At 37.4% G+C, this 19,843-nt stretch overlaps 1 protein-coding gene and 1 long non-coding RNA gene across 3 annotated transcripts in view; one reads left to right on the top strand and one right to left on the bottom strand.

Moving 5' to 3' along the window:
* Positions 1-19,843, bottom strand: part of LOC100883993 (dynein regulatory complex subunit 7) — a 122,571-nt gene that overhangs the window by 26,871 nt on the left and 75,857 nt on the right. The window lies entirely within an intron of this gene.
* LOC143265218 (uncharacterized) lies at positions 12,043-15,343 on the top strand. Its single transcript, XR_013039501.1, has 3 exons — positions 12,043-12,367; positions 12,433-12,516; positions 12,582-15,343. It is a non-coding gene; the product is annotated as an uncharacterized LOC143265218 (long non-coding RNA).

Raw genomic sequence — 19,843 nt, 5'->3', positions numbered from 1 at the left:
TTTAAACTTCAGTTTTTATCTTGAGTGTTTAACTTGAGTTTTAAACTACAGTTTTTAATTTGAGTTTTTAATTTGAGTTTTTAACTTCAGTTTTTAACTTGAATGTTTAACTTGAGTTTTAAACTTCAGTTTTTATCTTGAGTGTTTAACTTGAGTTTTAAACTACAGTTTTTAATTTGAGTTTTTAATTTGAGTTTTTAACTTCAGTTTTTAACTTGAATGTTTAACTTGAGTTTTAAACTTCAGTTTTTAACTTCAGTTTTTATCTTGAGTGTTTAACTTGAGTTTTTAACTTGAGTTTCTAATTTCAGCTTTTATCTTCATTTTTTAACTTCAGTCTTTAACTTCAGTTTTTAACTTCAGATTTTATCTTCAATTTTAACTTCAATTTTTTAACTTCAATTTTTAACTTCAATTTTTAACTTCAATTTGTAGCTTCAATTTTTATCTTCAATTTTTAACTTCAATTTTTAACTTCAATTTTTAACTTCAATTTTTAGCTTCAGTATCAACTTCATTATCAACTTCAGTTTTTAACTCAGACTCTGACACACTCGCTTCAACCTCGCCATTTGTCGAAACCAGAAAAGCTTCAATTTCGCGGACACCATTTCCAAACGCGAAACAGTGTTCCCGGTTAAAAAGGATTCGTTGAAGCGAGATATCCTCGAACGGTCAGCTCGTCGCTTCGACCCTCTAGATCCGCGCCTCAAAAACATCCGGTGTTCTATAGAGAACGGTTACCCTTGCCACAAACACATGTCGCAGTGTTCTTCTGGCAGGTATACCCGTTGAAAAGATCCCCGAAAACGGGGGGGAACGTCTGACTTCGAAATCCTAAAATTACCGCGACTACGCGAACGCGAGGGGTGGATTTTCTGCGCGTCGAATCCTGGAGAAAAGAATTCGAGAACGAAGGGTCGTTTCGCGACAGCCGCGAGATATTTTCGTTCCACGCTGACGACCGAGCGTGAGAGAACGACGGTGGCAGGGACGTCAGGGGAGGATCAACCCCTGGAGAAAGAAAGGCGGTCACGTACGGCAGCAAGGGAAAAAAACAACCTTTAATTCCGACCGGGAGAAAGTAACCTGCATTAATATTCGGACATCGTGCACTTTAAGTATTTATTGCCCCAATCACCTATTTACAATTACCCACCCCGTTGACAAGGTCCTTAGAATGTCTAAGTTATAATCTTTATAGTACAAACATTATAAAAAAATGTATTAGTAAATGTTTTTTAAAAAAAGAGTTCCTTAGAAAGTCTATATTAAAATCATTATAGTACAAACATTATGAAAAAATCTATTGGTAAATGTTTTTTAAAAAACAAGTTCCTTAGAAAGTCTAAGTTAAAATCATTATAGTACAGACATTATGAAAAAATCTATTAGTAAATGTTTTTTAAAAAATAAATTCCTTAGAAAGTCTAAATTAAAATCATTATATTACAAACATTATGAAAAAATCTAATGATAAATGTTTTTTAAAAAAAGAGTTTCTTACAAAATCTAAGTTAAAATCATTATAGTACAAACATTGTGAAAAAATCTATTAATAAATGTCTTTTAAAAAACAAGTTCCTTAGAAAGTCTAAGTTAAAATCTTTATAGTACAAACATTATAAAAAAGTCTATTAGTAAATGTTTTTTAAAAAACAAGTTCCTTAGAAAGTCTAAGTTAAAATCATTATAGTACAAACATTATAAAAAAATCTATTGATAAATGCTTTTTAAAAAATAAGTTCCTTAGAAAGTCTAAGTTAAAATCTTTATATTACAAACATTATGAAACAATCTAATGATAAATGTTTTTTAAAAAAAGAGTTTCTTACAAAATCTAAGTTAAAATCATTATAGTACAAACATTGTGAAAAAATCTATTAATAAATGTCTTTTAAAAAAAAAGTTCCTTACAAAACCTAAGTTAAAATCATTATAGTACAAACATTATAAAAAAATCTATTGATAAATGCTTTTTAAAAAATAAATTCCTTAGAAAGTCTAAGTTAAAATCATTATAGTACAAACATTATGAAAAAATCTATTAATAAATGTCTTTTAAAAAAAAAGTTCCTTACAAAATCTAAGTTAAAATCTTTATAGTACAAACATTATAAAAAAATCTATTAGTAAATGTTTTTAAAAAAACAGTTCCTAAGAAAACCTATGTTAAAATCTTTATAGTACAGCAATTATAAAAAAATCTATTAGTAAATATTTAAAAAAAAAAGGATGAGATAAAGGTTCTATTCTTGATACCCAAAATATCCACTTTTGACAATATTTTATTCCATGTAAATCAGAGGATGTAGAACCACTACGTTTGTTACCAAACAGACTTATAATCTAATTCGAAATCATTCTACTAATTAAGATTAATTACCTCATAACTGTAAGCAGTAAATTATAAATGAATAGTGTATACGATACGTGTACAGTCGCCCACATACATCTGTATACTTCCATCTTGAAACGTGCACAGGCGTCGAAGTGTCATAACATACAGAGAAGTTATAACACACGAAGAACATTAATTTAGTATCACTCGTAAAAGCAAAGTAATAAACGCGTATCGATTAACATGAGTTACAGAAGATATAAGGAAGAATGAAAGGGAGAAGCATGTCATTCAGTTAAGAACATTAAATCACTGAGTGTATCGTTTGATTACCCCATCGAGCTACCTGCGCCATTCAATGAAGAGAATAAGAAAGAAGAAAAGGAGGAAGGAGTATACATATGTATATGTGTACATATGCGTGGACGACAAAAGCCGAAGCACGTGCCAGGGCTACACACAGGTGGGGGTCATTTTTCCATGATTCGTGACAGGCCAAGTAGCCTCAAACAGGTAAAGCCTTTGATCCCGTCTATAAATTTGGGGAAGGTAAACAAAATTCTCGTAAAATAAGGGAATTTAAAACTATTTCGATAGGAAAATTTGATTAGTTTCTTCGCTACCACGATTTTTCGAACAATTTCCCGTGCCGGAAGAAGCAGTGCTTTTATGAAGCGCTATAGCGCATCTTAATTATTCAATGAAATTCCTCTATTATCCGGATCAAGCTTCATTTAGTAATTTTACGAAGTTATTTACCCGAGGTTCTCGAGGAAAGGATTTTTAAAACGAAGGGTTTTCTCGTATTTTTTCCTTCAATTTAACGTGCCTCGAACCCCTAATATTAATAGAATATAATATTAGTAACTATTCAAAATTTCTTCGACGACTTCAAAGTTTATTTTGTTAATTAATAGATTTCTTTAATAAATGTGTTTCCCCAGCAAATTTCTGATTACGGTTCCCCTAAAATTACCGAGCGAATATTCGTATAAATAATTTCCCACGCTGTAAAAGACGGGAATTTGAACGGTGTCGATGGCTCGCGAATATCTGCAAGATTCACACGGTATAAATATTGCGGCGCTTTTAATATATGGCGGTTATGGGCGCACGAAACCGCGGCCACCGCGTGTATTCATGCACCGCGTCAAGTGTGAAGTCGAGGGAGAACGATTACGCGTATCGTAACGGACCTACCAACAAATTGATGAAAAATGTAACGTTACGTAAATTTACTGGCGGCAGTAACGGCGTGCCATGTAATTGGATTCACGGCAAATATATCGCGTCGCGACATACTACGTATAATCGAAAATTGCTTTTTGAATCGAGTTTCGATCGGCCTAATTCGAAATCTCGATACGACTGCGAGATTAGCAGAGGTGAACGTACCGTTACGTAAAGGTCGATTTCGAGAGCGTCGAACCTTTAAGTTCTCCTATAAAAAAAATTAGAAAACTGAAATGTGTGCAAACCTATAACTAGATGGACATTAAGAGAACAATATTTAAAAATTTCACTAAATTTTTAATGGAAATTACATATTTGTTTTTAAGGGTTCAAGGGTAACATCTGAGTGAGAGAAAATTAAACGAACATTTACTGCAATGATGTTCGTTTTTGAAAAGAAACGACGCGACTTGCAACCCCTATCTGTTCAAACTTCAAAAAATAACTATAATTATTAAGAAAACACTCAAATAATACGTAAGCAATAAATGCGTGAAAGAGAAAGAGTTAACATCTGAGTGAGTGAAAATTAAACGAACGTCCACAGCAATGATGTTCCTTTTTGCAACGAAAGACGCGACTTGCAACCCCTATCTGTTCAAACTTCAAAAAATAACTATAATTATTAAGAAAACACTCAAACAATACGGAAGTAATAAACACGTGAAAGAGAAAGAGAGTTAACATGTGAGTGAGTGAAAATTAAACGAACGTCCACAGCAATGATGTTTCTTTTTGCAACGAACGACGCGACTTGCAACCCCTATCTGTTCAAACTTCAAAAAATAACTATAATTATTAAGAAAACACTCAAATAATACGTAAGCAATAAATGCGTGAAAGAGAAAGAGTTAACATCTGAGTGAGTGAAAATTAAACGAACGTCCACAGCAATGATGTTCCTTTTTGCAACGAAAGACGCGACTTGCAACCCCTATCTGTTCAAACTTCAAAAAATAACTATAATTATTAAGAGAACACTCAAACAATACGGAAGTAATAAACACGTGAAAGAGAAAGAGAGTTAACATGTGAGTGAGTGAAAATTAAACGAACGTCCACAGCAATGATGTTCCTTTTTGCAACGAAAGACGCGACTTGCAACCCCTATCTGTTCAAACTTCAAAAAATAACTATAATTATTAAGAAAACACTCAAACAATACGGAAGTAATAAACACGTGAAAGAGAAAGAGAGTTAACATGTGAGTGAGTGAAAATTAAACGAACGTCCACAGCAATGATGTTTCTTTTTGCAACGAACGACGCGACTTGCAACCCCTATCTGTTCAAACTTCAAAAAATAACTATAATTATTAAGAAAACACTCAAATAATACGTAAGCAATAAATGCGTGAAAGAGAAAGAGTTAACATCTGAGTGAGTGAAAATTAAACGAACGTCCACAGCAATGATGTTCCTTTTTGCAACGAAAGACGCGACTTGCAACCCCTATCTGTTCAAACTTCAAAAAATAACTATAATTATTAAGAGAACACTCAAACAATACGGAAGTAATAAACACGTGAAAGAGAAAGAGAGTTAACATGTGAGTGAGTGAAAATTAAACGAACGTCCACAGCAATGATGTTCCTTTTTGCAACGAAAGACGCGACTTGCAACCCCTATCTGTTCAAACTTCAAAAAATAACTATAATTATTAAGAGAACACTCAAACAATACGGAAGTAATAAACACGTGAAAGAGAAAGAGAGTTAACATGTGAGTGAGTGAAAATTAAACGAACGTCCACAGCAATGTGTTCAACGAACGCCATTTGCAACCCCTATTTACTCCGTGCATACTTCAAGAAATAACAATTCAAAATAACATACTTCAAGAATTAACAGAGCACTGAAACAATACGGAAGTAAAAAATGCGTATAAAAGAAAGCGAGAAAGAAGAGAATCGTGTCTTGAAATTCGTGCGAATGCAGCATCCGGAGCAAACAATGTAGGCGGTAAAAAATATGGAGGTTAATTTAGCGGACGAGGGAAAACATTTAGCCAAGCTCGTGGACAGGAATAATCGTGTTTCGAATTCGGGTTTCGCAGACGGTCCCGCTATTACCATTATTATAAGTTGATGTGACGTGACGTAATGGGAGTTAGAGCCGTATGAATGGGCATAGAGCAACAAGTTGCCACTAAAAACTGGGAGTGAGTTCGTGAGTTGAGTTCTGCTCGTTACACCTCTATATGTAGTTCTTCCTTCCCTATACTATACGCCGTGTTATATACCCCGGCCCGTTATAAACCCTCCGGCTTTTAAAGTATTCTTTTTAAAGCGGAACTGTCCTAACAGACGTCACCGAGTTGTAATATTCCGCACCACTGCACCACGATTACTCTTCCTTTTTCTTTATTTATTTATCAATCGTTTCCCTTTCTTTTTCATAAACAAATGATAAAAACAATCGACGCCCTCTTGGTTAACCGTGAAATCACGAGTCACTTCGGCTTGTTTATTCGAGTGGTTAGCTTTAAATCTTCCTCCAGTAACGGGAGTAACCGAGAGGGAAGCAATAATGGGATAAAATAGCGGACAAACGTGACAAATGTATCCTGACAGGGCAGAAAGATATATTTCCCTTGTCGTTCGCCTCTTTTTGCCGGCGTTTAATACACGATTCCTCTGTTGCTTACGGTGCCAGGATGATACTCGACAGCTGCTTATCGTCCCATTCTCTTTATCGACTGTCGGTTGCTTTATTATTCCTCCTTTTCTTGCTCGCAGTTTAGTTTGCTTCTCACGGGACTAGCCATTTCGGTTGCCTTCGAATATCTTCCTACATTTGTACGTTTCTATTATTTCTATGTTAGTCGAAGTTTGCGAGCTCCATAGTTCTGAGCTAACTTAAATAGATGCTTTCGCTTGTTCGGTTTTTGACGAGTTGCTAAAAGTTCAGGTGCATCCACATGTTTAAAGCAACTTGACAACTGGACTAAATAGGAAGATGCTTTATCTTGCTCGATTTTTGACAAGTTATTCAAAGTTCGGGTGCATCCACATGTTTAAAGTAACTTGACAACTGTTCTAAATAAGGAGATGCTTTGACTTGTTCAACTTTTGACGAGTTCTTGAAAGTTCAGATACATCCACATATTTAAAGCAACTTGACAACTGTTCTAAATAAGGAGATGCTTTGACTTGTTCAACTTTTGACGAGTTGTTGAAAGTTCAGGTGCATCCACATATTTAAAGCAACTTAACAACTGTTCTAAATAAGCAGATGCTTTGACTTGTTCAACTTTTGACGAGTTCTTGAAAGTTCAGGTACATCCACATATTTAAGGCAACTTGACAAGTGGATTAAATAAGAAGACACATATTTAAAGCAACTTGACAACTGTTCTAAATAGAAAAATGCTTTGACTTGTTCAATTTTTGACGAGATGTTGAAAGTTCAACTGCATCCACATATTTAAAGCAACTTAACAACTGTTCTAAATAGGAAGATGCTTTGACTTGTTCAATTTTTGACGAGTTATTCAAAATTCAGAGACATCCACATATTTAAAGCAACTTGACAAGTGGATTAAATAGGAAGACACATATTTAAAGCAACTTGACAACTGTTTTAAATAGAAAAATGCTTTGACTTGTTCAATTTTTTACAAGTTGTTCAAAGTTCAGGTGCATCCACATACTTAAAGCAACTTAACAACTGTTCCAAATAGGAAGATGCTTTGACTAGTTCAATTTTTGACGAGTTGTTCAAAGTTCAGGTGCATCCACATATTTAAGGCAACTTGACAAGTGGATTAAATAGGAAGACACATATTTAAAGCAACTTGACAACTGTTTTAAATAGAAAAATGCTTTGACTTGTTCAATTTTTTACAAGTTGTTGAAACTTCAACTGCATCCACATATTTAAAGCAAGTTAACAACTGTTCTAAATAGGAAGATGCTTTGACTTGTTCAACTTTTGACGAGTTGTTGAAAGTTCAGGTACATCCACATATTTAAGGCAACTTGACAAGTGGATTAAATAGGAAGACACATGTTTAAAGCAACTTGACAACTGTTCTAAATAGAAAAATGCTTTGACTTGTTCAATTTTTGACGAGTTGTTAAAAGTTCAGGTGCATCCACATATTTAAAGCAACTTAACAACTGTTCTAAGTAGGAAGATGCTTTGACTTGTTCAACTTTTGACGAGTTGTCGAAAGTTCAGGTGCATCCACATATTTAAAGCAACTTAACAACTGTTCTAAGTAGGAAGATGCTTTGACTTGTTCAACTTTTGACGAGTTGTTGAAAGTTCAGGTGCATCCACATATTTAAAGTAACTTGACAAGTGGATTAAATAGGAAGACACGTTTGCAGGTTTCATTGGAAGTTCCCGCGAATAACGTTAGAAAGCTATCGAGAGACTTGGAACAAGGAGGAAACAGGGAAACAGTAATTGCGTATCACGGTGGCAGTCTGTTACACTTTCTCGAACCCTTCGCTTTGTCCCTACGACAAATCCTCGATGACGTCAGAGTCCGGTAGCTTTGAAGTTTAACATCGATAGTAACCGGCCAACGACGTTTCTCTTGTTATCCTCGGCTTTCTAAGCAAACACGCTCGCTACTCTTTGATGTCGTTTAGGTGCTCGTTTTCAACGATAAATACTAAACTTTTTGCCTTTACCTGCCGGTTGTACCAAAGCCACTCGATGCACAAAGGATTATTTTCAAAAACTAACCTTCGTATTTAAACACCCTTTTATGATATTATTACCTAATGGCACCTCCTTTCAACAATTACATCTTCGACAAATTCAAGTTACATCTTCGCCAAATTCAAGTTACATCTTCGTCAAACTAAAATTACATCTCCGTCAAACTTAAACTGACATTTATACTAAAAGTACTGCACATTCAACATTCTATCGTAAAACAGAAGCGAGTCAAGACATCAACTCCGTGCACTCCCACCGTAGAACAAATAAAAAGTAAAATGAAATATGACGGTCTAGAAGGAAAACAAACAATGAAAACTGAATCCATATTCAGTGGCCTTCAAACAAACTTTTTGAGGTTACAAGAAAGCAAAAGTTACTCGAGAATAAAGATATCTGTTACTCGGAACTTTATTTAAAGGGCGTATTCAAAGTTTCGTCAACTTCCTTTCTCATCATTTTCATGGTTCATCCGAAGGTTACGCGTTTCGCTTTAAATGCATCATTTTTCTGCGACGAAATATCACTTGATTTCTTTAAATATTTTAGCCCTCTTTCGTATACTGGAAAACTGTACAATGTATGTTGAGACACTGCAATATTTATTGTGTTTAATTCTGTATATGTATGTCTAATATGATGCTGCATATGCATATGTGTAATATGATGCTGTATATACATATGTCTAATATGACGCTCTATATACACATGTGTAATATGAAGCTGTATATACACATGTGTAATATGAAGCTGTATATACATATGTGTAATATGATGCTGTATATACGTATGTGTAATATGACGCTGTATATACGTATGTGTAATATGACGCTGTATATATATATGTCTAATACGACGCTGTATATACGTATGTGTAATATGACGCTGTATATACGTATGTGTAATATGATACTGTATATACATATATGTAATATGACGCTGTATATACATATGTGTAATATGATACTGTATATACATATGTGTAATATGACGCTGTATATACATATGTGTAATATGACGCTGTATATACATATGTCTAATATGACGCTGTATATGCATATGTGTAATATGTTACTGTATATACATATGTCTAATACGACGCTGTATATACATATGTGTAATATGATACTGTATATACATATGTCTAATGTGATGATGTATATGCATGTCTAATACAATGCTGTATGTATATATGGCTAATATAATTCTGTATATGTATAACGCTCCAGCAATAATAATAATAAACAATAGAAAGTAGAATTTATCGAGAGGACAAAGTGGTCAAGTCGATGCAAATTTCCGATGGAGGAAAAATGAGTGAAAGCTCAAAGTGACTGCTCTTTCTCGGTCCGCAGACCGCTCGAGCGGAAAATGTTCCGCGCGATTAGATTATCACCAGTTTTTTCCCCCATTTCTTTTTTTGCAACCCGCTGGAAATCTCGCAGACATTTTTTTTATTCGCGGTCCACGCGCAATGTGTGCCATATCGGGTTCGTCGGAGCGCGCATTTACCCGTCATCAAGCTATCGCGGTTCGTCACGATGATAGACCGTCCAGCGGGTCGTGCTGATCCCATGCAATTTATCAGCGGATGACAAATTTCGTTCGAGCTCTGTATCCGTATAAAAATAGCCTTGACTTCCTTATAGAAATTCTTTCGATATTGGCAGCTTTGTCTTCTTGAGTTTCGGAATCCCCAAATTTCGACACTTTGAGGGTCTGCCAAAAGACAACGAGCCACGTCTCTTTCTTCTGGCGTTAATGTTTAGTGTCTCTTGGTTATGGGACGCTGTGGGATAAGCAGTGTGAAGTATAATGGAATAATTAGCTAAATTTTTCTGGAGCATAAGCGAGTAAGAGTTAATTACGACTGAATGATTTCACGTAGCAACGTTCGGTGCAAAACCGATTCTATTCGAAGAGTATGACCCAGACAAAATCGAACACGCGATCGACGGTTTTTCGTTTTCCCGTTGAAGAGCGTCTCGCAGCTTGGAACGCGGAACGACTATCGTGTAGACTCGTACAGCGAGAGAGAAGCAGAGAGAGAAGGATAGTACAGCGAGAGAGGGAAAGAGGAGAGCGTCGGACGCGTATAACCGTCGAGGCGATAAAACGCCCACACGTATACCACCTTGGTAACTGTCGCCGGGGCAATTGAATTAATGCCAGCCTACAAATTGAAGCCGGTGTGGGATCCACACCGAGAGAGGCTCCGTTGCCTCGATAATTGCTGGAAAGTGGCGCGGTACTCGCGGGGATCCTGGCCACCATGCCGCGACGTCGATACGGAATTCAAGATTTCTGGCTTTCGAGGCCGTGGACACCGGCTCGTCATCGTCCTCTCAAAAACCTTTCATTTATTTCGCATTCCGGCTGAAAACCGTTTACGCGTTAAACAGGCCGTTGCACACCATTAGCTAATTATACCGTATACTCGTCGCCATTAATTTCCTATTTTCTTTATTTTCGCGAGCCATATTAGGGCACGGGAGGTTACTGCCATTTCTCATGCATTTGAACCCCGTGATTTTGCGATTTAAATAATTGCGGATACATACGGACATCGAGACGTAAAAATAGCGGAATATTGCGATGTCAGTGTGGAGGTGCAGCGACGTGGCAATTTGACGATGTGGAATATAATTATATAACGATGTGTGGAGTCTAGGGACAGCGAGACGTAAAAATATTGGTATACATCGATATCAGCGCGGGGGTACAGAAACGTGGGAATTTGACGATATAGAATACAACTATATGACGATATACAATTTTAAACAGGTAGACCTAAGAATTTAGAGATGCAAAAATACAAAAACCCTAGACTCTACGAATCAAGAAAGTCTAACGATCTACAAATACCTAAAACCATACGTACAGATATCAAAATCTAAAATCAGTTAGAAAACAGAAATCTTTCGTCAAAGATCAGAGCTGTAACACCGATACAGGTATTTTAACGAGTAATTAAAGACCGCGTGCCTGTAAAATTCGATCGTTTATTGCATTATATAGCGAGTTCCATTCTAGATGAAAACATTGATAGTTCCGCGGTAAATCACGAAATCCAACGTTAATTGCACCGGTTTCTGTAATGGTTTAATATCGCTGCTTAATTTCGGCTCTCGGAATCGAAACGTTTTCTCCTCACGCTCCAAACAATCGGTCGGTCGTTTCTTCGCACGACTGTCATTCGCTTAATTTGCATAACAGTCGGTGTAACGACTCGTGCATTCGAACTCGTTCACCGTTCGAGTCCACTCTTTCATTCGTCACGGACACTGTCTACCATTCAATCTTTTACACACATTGTTCTTCTAATCCGAGGATTAGTAATCTCTGGGTCGCAACCTTAGAGACGGGCTTTTTTATACGAAGTTACCTTTAACTTTCAATTTCTGGTGAAGATTTTATATATTGAAAGGGAGTAGCGTTTGAACCTTCATCGAGTAGCGTTATCCTGCAGCAGGACATTTTAATTAGCTAGGTTAGAGATAAGTGATGGCATTTGCAGACGGCAACTGTGAAACTTAGAAGTGAAAAGATACATGCATTTTTTTTTAAATTCTTTTTTTAATATTGTCTGTTTCAAATAAGTGGGATAGCACTAAATTATTGGAGCAGGTAATCCTTTGCACTTGAACATTTTACTCTTTGTTAAAAACTATGAAACTTGCAGGTGAAAAGATACATGAATTCTTTTTAAAATTATTTTTCTACTGATTTTTATTATTGCCTGTTTCAGATAAGTGATAGCACTAAATTATTGCAGCAGTAATCCTTTGCACTTGAACATTTTACTCTCTGCTAAAAACTGTGAAACTTACAGGTGAAAAGATACATGAATTCTTTTTAAAATTATTTTTCTACTGATTTTTATTATTGTCTGTTTCAGATAAGTGATAGCACTAAATTATTGGAGCAGTAACCCTTTGCACTTGAACGTTTTACTCTTTGCAACAGCAACTTACAGTTCAAAAATTAAATGAATTCTTTTTAAATTATTTTTATAATGATTTTTACTATTGTCTCAGATAAGTGATAGCACTAAATTATTGCAGCAGTAACCCTTTGCATCTGAACATTTTACTCTTTGCTAAAAACTGTGAAACTTACAGGTACAAACATACATGAATTCTTTTTAAATTATTTTTGCACTGATTTTTATTACTGTCTGTTTCAGATAAGTGATAGCACTAAATTATTGGAGCAGTAACCCTTTGCACTTGAACGTTTTACTCTCTGCTAAAAACTGTGAAACTTACAGGTACAAACATACATGAATTCTTTTTAAATTATTTTTGCACTGATTTTTATTACTGTCTGTTTCAGATAAGTGATAGCACTAAATTATTGGAGCAGCAACCCTTTGAACAATTCGCTTGAACATTTCACTCTTTGCAACAGCAACTTAAACTTCAAAATTTAAATGAATTCCTTTGAAGTTACTTCTCTACTAATTTCTACTATAATTATACACAGTGGAATGTTACAAAAATTGTTAAAAAATGCTAACTTCAAATTATTGTATTAAACGGAACGACGAGAGTCTCTCAAAGGTGACACAATATTACATCGACGTGTAAAGTACTGTGAGAATGAGCCACTTAAGTTTAACGTAGAATTGGTGAATGGAATTTTTGAGAAATAAAGAAAAATGAAGATTCGTCGTTGCAGATCGATCGAGATCCGATGGCAGGGAGCCGTAACCGAAATTGGAACGGCTTATCCCGCGCATCGAGATTTCGTCGTATCGAAATAGAATGTTTGCTTCGCCGCATACAACACGGCTGGCAACGGGTATCCTCGACGTGACTTCCGACGCGCTGAAACGTAATTGCCTGTATCGATTGTCCTAAGATCCACGTTTACCCTACAAAAATTTCGGCAAGCTAAATTCACGAGTTCGTGGGACGATCGTTGCACCGAATTCGGCGTTGGCGAAGGATGAAAGTGTTCGAAGGACGAATACGTGGACAAAAAATGAACGCGAGTTCGGGCCCGATCAAAATCGAATTCCGCGAGGTGAAAGGGAGCCGTGTCGTTCGACAGGTTCGGTCGCGGTGGCGGCGGCAACGACGACGCGAGATCCATTTTCACCGAAGCACGCTCGCTCGAAACAGCGACGGGAGCGAGAGAGGAGCAACGGTAAAAACGCGGCCGCGGGACGGAGACCGAGCCAGCGTGGAGATTATCGAAATTCAAGCTTCCTGTTTCGCAACCTCGTCACGAGAGAACACGGTCCGCGGCTGGTGCTCGACGAAATTCCACGAGGCGCGGGAACTTCTTGCGAAACACGTGCCGTGGAACGAATCGAGCCGAGCCAAGTTCAAAATCCGACCCGCTTGCGTTTCGCCGGGCGCGAGACGTCGCCAAGGCCTTCTAAATAACCTTCGTAGGTATTCGTGAACGATACGAAACGCTACCATACCAATCGCTACTCTGCTCAATTTTAATCGAGCGAATTAGGACTCTTACTAGCACTTCAAATTTCATTCGAAATTGCTGTATGTGCCTATTTCTCTCGTTTGAACCGATGTGGCACAGTCCACGACGAGATAAAGTCCTCACGATGAAAGAATGCCCGTCAAGAGCTACCTAAAACTGCCATACAACTCAGAGTGTACCAATTGCTCCTGCATATACCTCTGCATTGTAAAATAAAATAAAGAAAAATTGTAAAACGTAAGAATTAATAATTTGAAACTATGACGAAGAGGTTGACGCGATGGAATCTCCTTCCGTGTGATTTTGCGTGGCGTGCTCGATACGCTGCAGTAATTTTCGCAAATAAACACGAACGAAAACTAAAGAGTAGGCGATTGTGCAATTTGCTGGGAACACATCGGAGGAGGTGCAAGATCTCCGCCATCTTTCCACGTATCGGGCGGTTCTTTAGGAAAAATTACGGTCGCTTAATAACACGATATACCAGGGCGGCGGTAAAATCAGCGGGAAGGCGGTTATCGCGCGCAAGAAACGAGGGTACTCGAAGCTGCTTTGCATAGGTATGTCGTCCCGCGACTAGGATTCGTAAGACGCATAAATTTCGCGGCGACGCTCACGAGATCCAAGGATTCACGAGCGAGCACGCCGGAATTTTCATTAAGGCTGATTTCATTTCGACGCGAGTCTCGTGTCGGCGCGACGACGTTCGCGAACCCGCGCTCTAACAGAATCGAAAGATCTTTTTAAATCTCGAACTTCAACTTCTAATCGTTTGTATTTCACGATAATCTGATCTTACATGTTCCATGTTCATTCAAACACGGTTCTTTTTGGTTAACTAGTTAATTTATAATTTTCTGGACAGATGTCTCGGACACAGCTAGGTCAGTCGTAGCTAATTTCTATGAGGGTGAGAGAAGTGGAGAGAATGTTAGGTACATTGAATTGTTGAATGAACTGCATCATTTATAGCTAGATAGGTAGCTTCTACAATGTTGAGACAGGTGAAGAGAATGTTAGGTACATTCAATTGCTGAATGACTTGTAATTCATAGATGGCTGACTACTACAATGTTGAGACAAGTGAAGACAATGTTAGGTACATTGAATTGTTGAATGACTGTGTAATTCATAGCTGGCTAACTACTACAATGTTGAGACAAGTGAAGACAATGTTAGGTACATTGAATTGTTGAATGAACTGCATCATTTATAGCTAGATAGGTAGCTTCTACAACGTTGAGACAAGTGAAGACAATGTTAGGTACATAACATTGAATTGTTGAATGAACTGCATCATTTATAGCTAGATAGGTAGCTTCTACAACGTTGAGACAAGTGAAGAAAATGTTAGGTACATTCAATTGCTGAATGACTGTGTAATTCATAGCTGGCTGACTACTACAATGTTGAGACAAGTGAAGACAATGTTAGGTACATTGAATTGTTGAATTAACTGCATCATTTATAGCTAGATAGGTAGCTTCTACAACGTTGAGACAAGTGAAGACAATGTTAGGTACATAACATTGAATTGTTGAATGAACTGCATCATTTATAGCTAGATAGGTAGCTTCTACAATGTTGAGACAAGTGAAGAGAATGTTAGGTACATTCAATTGCTGAATGACTGTGTAATTCATAGCTGGCTGACTACTACAATGTTGAGACAAGTGAAGACAATGTTAGGTACATTAAATTGCTAAATGACTTGTAATTCATAGCTAGCTGACTCCTACAATGTTGAGATAACTGAAGACAATGTTAGGTACATTAAATTGCTAAATGACTATGTAATTCATAGCTGGCTAACTCCTACAATGTTGAGACAGCTGAAGAAAATGTTAGGTACATTTAAATGTTGAACAACCTGCATCATTCATAGCTAGCTAATTTCTATGATATTGAGACAAGTGAAGAAAATATTAGGTACATTGAAATACTGAATAATCTGCATCATTCATAGCTAATTTCTATAATATTGAGACAAGTGAAGACAATGTTAGGTACATTAAATTGCAGAACGACTGTGTCATTCATAGCTAGCTAACTCCTACAATGTTGAGATAACTGAAGACAATGTTAGGTACATTAAATTGCTAAATGACTATGTAATTCATAGCTGGCTAACTACTACAATGTTGAGACAGCTGAAGAAAATGTTAGGTACATTTAAATGTTGAACAACCTGCATCATTCATAGCTAGCTAATTTCTTTGATATTGTGACAAGTGAAGACAATGTTAGGTACATTAAATTGCAGAATGACTGTGTAATTCATAGCTGGCTAACTCCTACAATATTGAGACAAATGAAGACAATGTTAGGTACATAGAAATTGCTGAACGACTGCATCATAACTAGCTAATTCCTACAATGTTGAGACAAATGAAGACAATGTTAGGTACATAGAAATTGCTGAATGATCTGCGTCATAACTAGCTAATTCCTACAATATTGATACAACCAGAATATGTTTAAATACATTATTGAACCTAACCAAAAAAATCGAGTGAAAACCTGTCTCATCACATTTGAACTATAAAGTACCTCACAGTTATGGTAAATTCCCTGCTGTTATTCATCGAAAATAAAAACGAGGGAATATCGCAAGGTACTCGTTAGATCGCCACCTCTGTCAGATCGTAGATTACGATATCCGTGAAGCGGCAAATTTCAAGATGTATGTTAAAGCTATAAAGATAACGAGAAGGAAGAAGAGACAAAGTAGAAGCGCGTGTTCGATTGGTCGGTAATAAAGGGAGTATATAGCGCGGAACGGGTTTCGGTGAGCCATAGTAGTTACTCGCGTTCGCGAACTGTAAAATTGCGAGTCTGCTCACCGTAAAAACGGATCGACGTCGCGACGACGACGCCGAGGGTCAAACTTATTGAAAGGTTGCAGATTCAATTGGAGTTTCAGAGTTGACGCCGAGTTAGAAAGGGGGAGGGGGTAACTGCGGCTCGGGAATCGAGTTCTTGAACTTGCCGGGGCCGAATTCCTCGAGGAATTGGGACGAGCTGTAAAACAAGCGGCGAGGGCAAATCTGTAAATCAGTCGCGAGATATTATTGCTACGATCGTCGTCGATTTCGTCTTGCTTCATCGGATTTGTGCAATCTTACACATAATCGATTATGTAATCGTATTGTGCGATACCTGATATTAGTTTGCCAACGCGCACATTTTCTCCTATGGGAAGCAATCTTTGACAATTTTTCGATTCGACAGAATCTCGAGAAGTTGCCAACGCGTAAACGAGCGTTCTCGAACGGTGAGAGAGTCAATGTCGTTATTGTTCCTTGAATTATAGAGACCGTGTGTCGCCGGCTCTCCGGACGCGTCTATTATCGGCAGAATACGAAGAGCCAAAGTTCCTCGAGCGTGACTTTTCGTATCTTTTCTACTCGCATCGTCAAGAGAGCTCGAATATCGGCAATAATTCGGGAACGATCGTCGAACTGCATCGGCTATATTCGGGTGTATTTCCGACAGGGCCGGCTGTTCGAAATCGTCGTGGAAACTGGGCAACTGCACAATGACGTATGCCAGTAACTGCCGGCTACTAGTTTATTAGGCATGACCCTACCGCAGCACGATCGTGTCTTATACGTGTCGTCTATAATGGCCGACCGTCTGTGTGCGCGCCGTTACACGCGTTTCCCCGTGGACAAAATGTCCACGTGATCGTCGGAATCGATCGCAGCCAGCTGCCAACCCGGCTGAGGATCGACGAGGTGAAACGAGAGCCACGAAATATCCGCGATTATCTTGACCGACGTTCGCCGCGATCGTGAGAATCGGCTGAATCGCTGTTGGCTAACAGGACAATGACGAAGGGAAATCGCGTGAACCAACGAACCGTTTAAACACAATGCTCGATTGAAAACTGAAACATCGCGAACTATTTCTGACCCGTTATTTCTCCAAACTCCGCTTTATTCCCGTTTACGAAAAACATTCAACTTTGCATGAAAGTTCGTCCTAATTCATCCTGAACATTTGGACGAATTCGAAATTTTGCTGCTCTGATTTCATTATTTCGTTTGTACTTTATTGTATAACATCACTGTTTTATTATTTTGCTTCTATACTATTTTATGATTTATATTATATTTTATATTATCAAGAAATAGTCGAGGTTCGAATGAAGACTGTCTGATATCTGGAATTGTTTAACTCTAAAACTACCAAATGACCGTTCCACAAGATCCTCATTATAAATAACACAATGTGTTGAATTGATTCTTCTAATACCTGTATTGATCTTCATCAAGATAAAGAATTAAAGTGTGCACTAATTTACGTTTTGTTGATTGTTCATTTATTTTTTGACTCCATTTTTCAACTCAGATTAAGTGCATATTATACGCCGGTAGGTTTAGTGTTAACACTTAGTCCTATGATTTATCAGATGCGTCAGAAGCTATTCATACCTATAACATTAAAACGAACAAAATTAAAATGTAGTTTATAATCAGCGATCCCTATACCCAAACCTAAACTTCAAAATCTTCAAGTCGAAAAGTATTAAAAATTTGAGTCAAGTTTGTCAATTTAAATTGTAACATGTCGATGTTACCCAAGGGGTGAACAAAATATCAGCCGCATCAGAACCTGCTCACACCTATAACAACAAAACGAACGAAATAAAAATGTCGCACTTTATACTCAACGATCCCTATACTCCTAAACTTCAAACACACCTAAACTTCAAAATCTTCAAGTCGAAAAGTATTAAAAATTTGAGTCAAGTTTGTCAATTTAAATTGTAACATGTCGATGTTACCCAAGGGGTGAACAAAATATCAGATGCGTCAGAACCTGTTCACACCTATAACAACAAAACGAACGAAATAAAAATGTCGCACTTTATACTCAACGATCCCTATACTCCTAAACTTCAAACACACCTAAACTTCAAAATCTTCAAGTCGAAAAGTATTAAAAATTTGAGTCAAGTTTGTCAATTTAAATTGTAACGTGTCGATGTTAGCAAAGGGGTGAACAAAATATCAGATGCGTCAGAACCTGTTCACACCTATAACAACAAAACGAACGAAATAAAAATGTCGCACTTTATACTCAACGATCCCTATACTCCTAAACTTCAAACACACCTAAACTTCAAAGTCCTCAAGTCGAAGAGTATTAAAAATTTCAAGTTTGTCAATTTAAATGATAACGTGTTAGCCAAGGAGCGAACAAAAGAAAAGTGGCACGATTCCTTAATCGTGCTACATTACACCTTTGTAATAATTGTATCGGTATCGAAAGAATCGAAGCATAAACCCGGCTGCCAGAGGCAATAAAGCATCGGCTGTGTTTCTCTCCCCTTTCTCCGTGGTAATACGCGCGAAGCGACTTTCGTGGCATCGTTACGCCGCGATTACTTTCTACCGAAAACCGCGAACCAGTTTCGATCCCTGGTGCGATCGACGCACACAGAGCCGAAGTTATTAGCCCTTATTCGAGGCGATTTCGAACGCGACGATATACCGGCGGTGATGCCACTTTCTCCGAAATCGGCGTCATTACGCTCCCGGTCCGCTTTGGTCGGCTCGTTTCTTCCTCGGCCATACTTCATTAGCTCGGTCCTGTTACGAAGTCCGCTTCGCACACCGACGCGCATTAGTTCCGCGTGCGTCAGCCGCGCGATTAAAGCGGAGCCTAACGGTGCGAGCACTCGCGGACATTCGTCAAGGATCATCGCTTCACGGTTCCTTACGAGTTTTCGAATTGTTGTTCTAACGTTTCTGAACAGTGCTTACAAATTTTGATGTTCAGATATTTGCAAAATCATTGCAAGACCAAGATCATTGCAAGACTAATATCTCGAGACATACATATTAAGGGAAAAACATTTATTTATTTATTAAAGAAATTTTAAATGTCAACAAAAAAATTTCCATCATCTTTTAACCATTTTTGTGTACACATACAATGTGTACTTAATTTAAAATTAAAAATGAAGTTGGAAAGTAAATAAACAAACAACCAAACATAAATTAGTACACACATTTATTCTTTATCTTAATGAAAATCAATGGTGATTTTAAAGAATATACTTTAGTAAAATGTGTTCCTTACAATAAGAAACTTACGGAGCGGTCATTTAACCGGTTTGGTAGTTTTAGTGTAAAAAA

The sequence above is a fragment of the Megachile rotundata genome, chromosome 10 (assembly GCF_050947335.1).
Source record: "Megachile rotundata isolate GNS110a chromosome 10, iyMegRotu1, whole genome shotgun sequence".
In the NCBI taxonomy this organism is placed as follows: domain Eukaryota; kingdom Metazoa; phylum Arthropoda; class Insecta; order Hymenoptera; family Megachilidae; genus Megachile; species Megachile rotundata.
The sequence above is the reverse complement of the archived record's forward strand: the minus strand, read 5'-3'. Positions and strand labels throughout refer to the sequence as shown.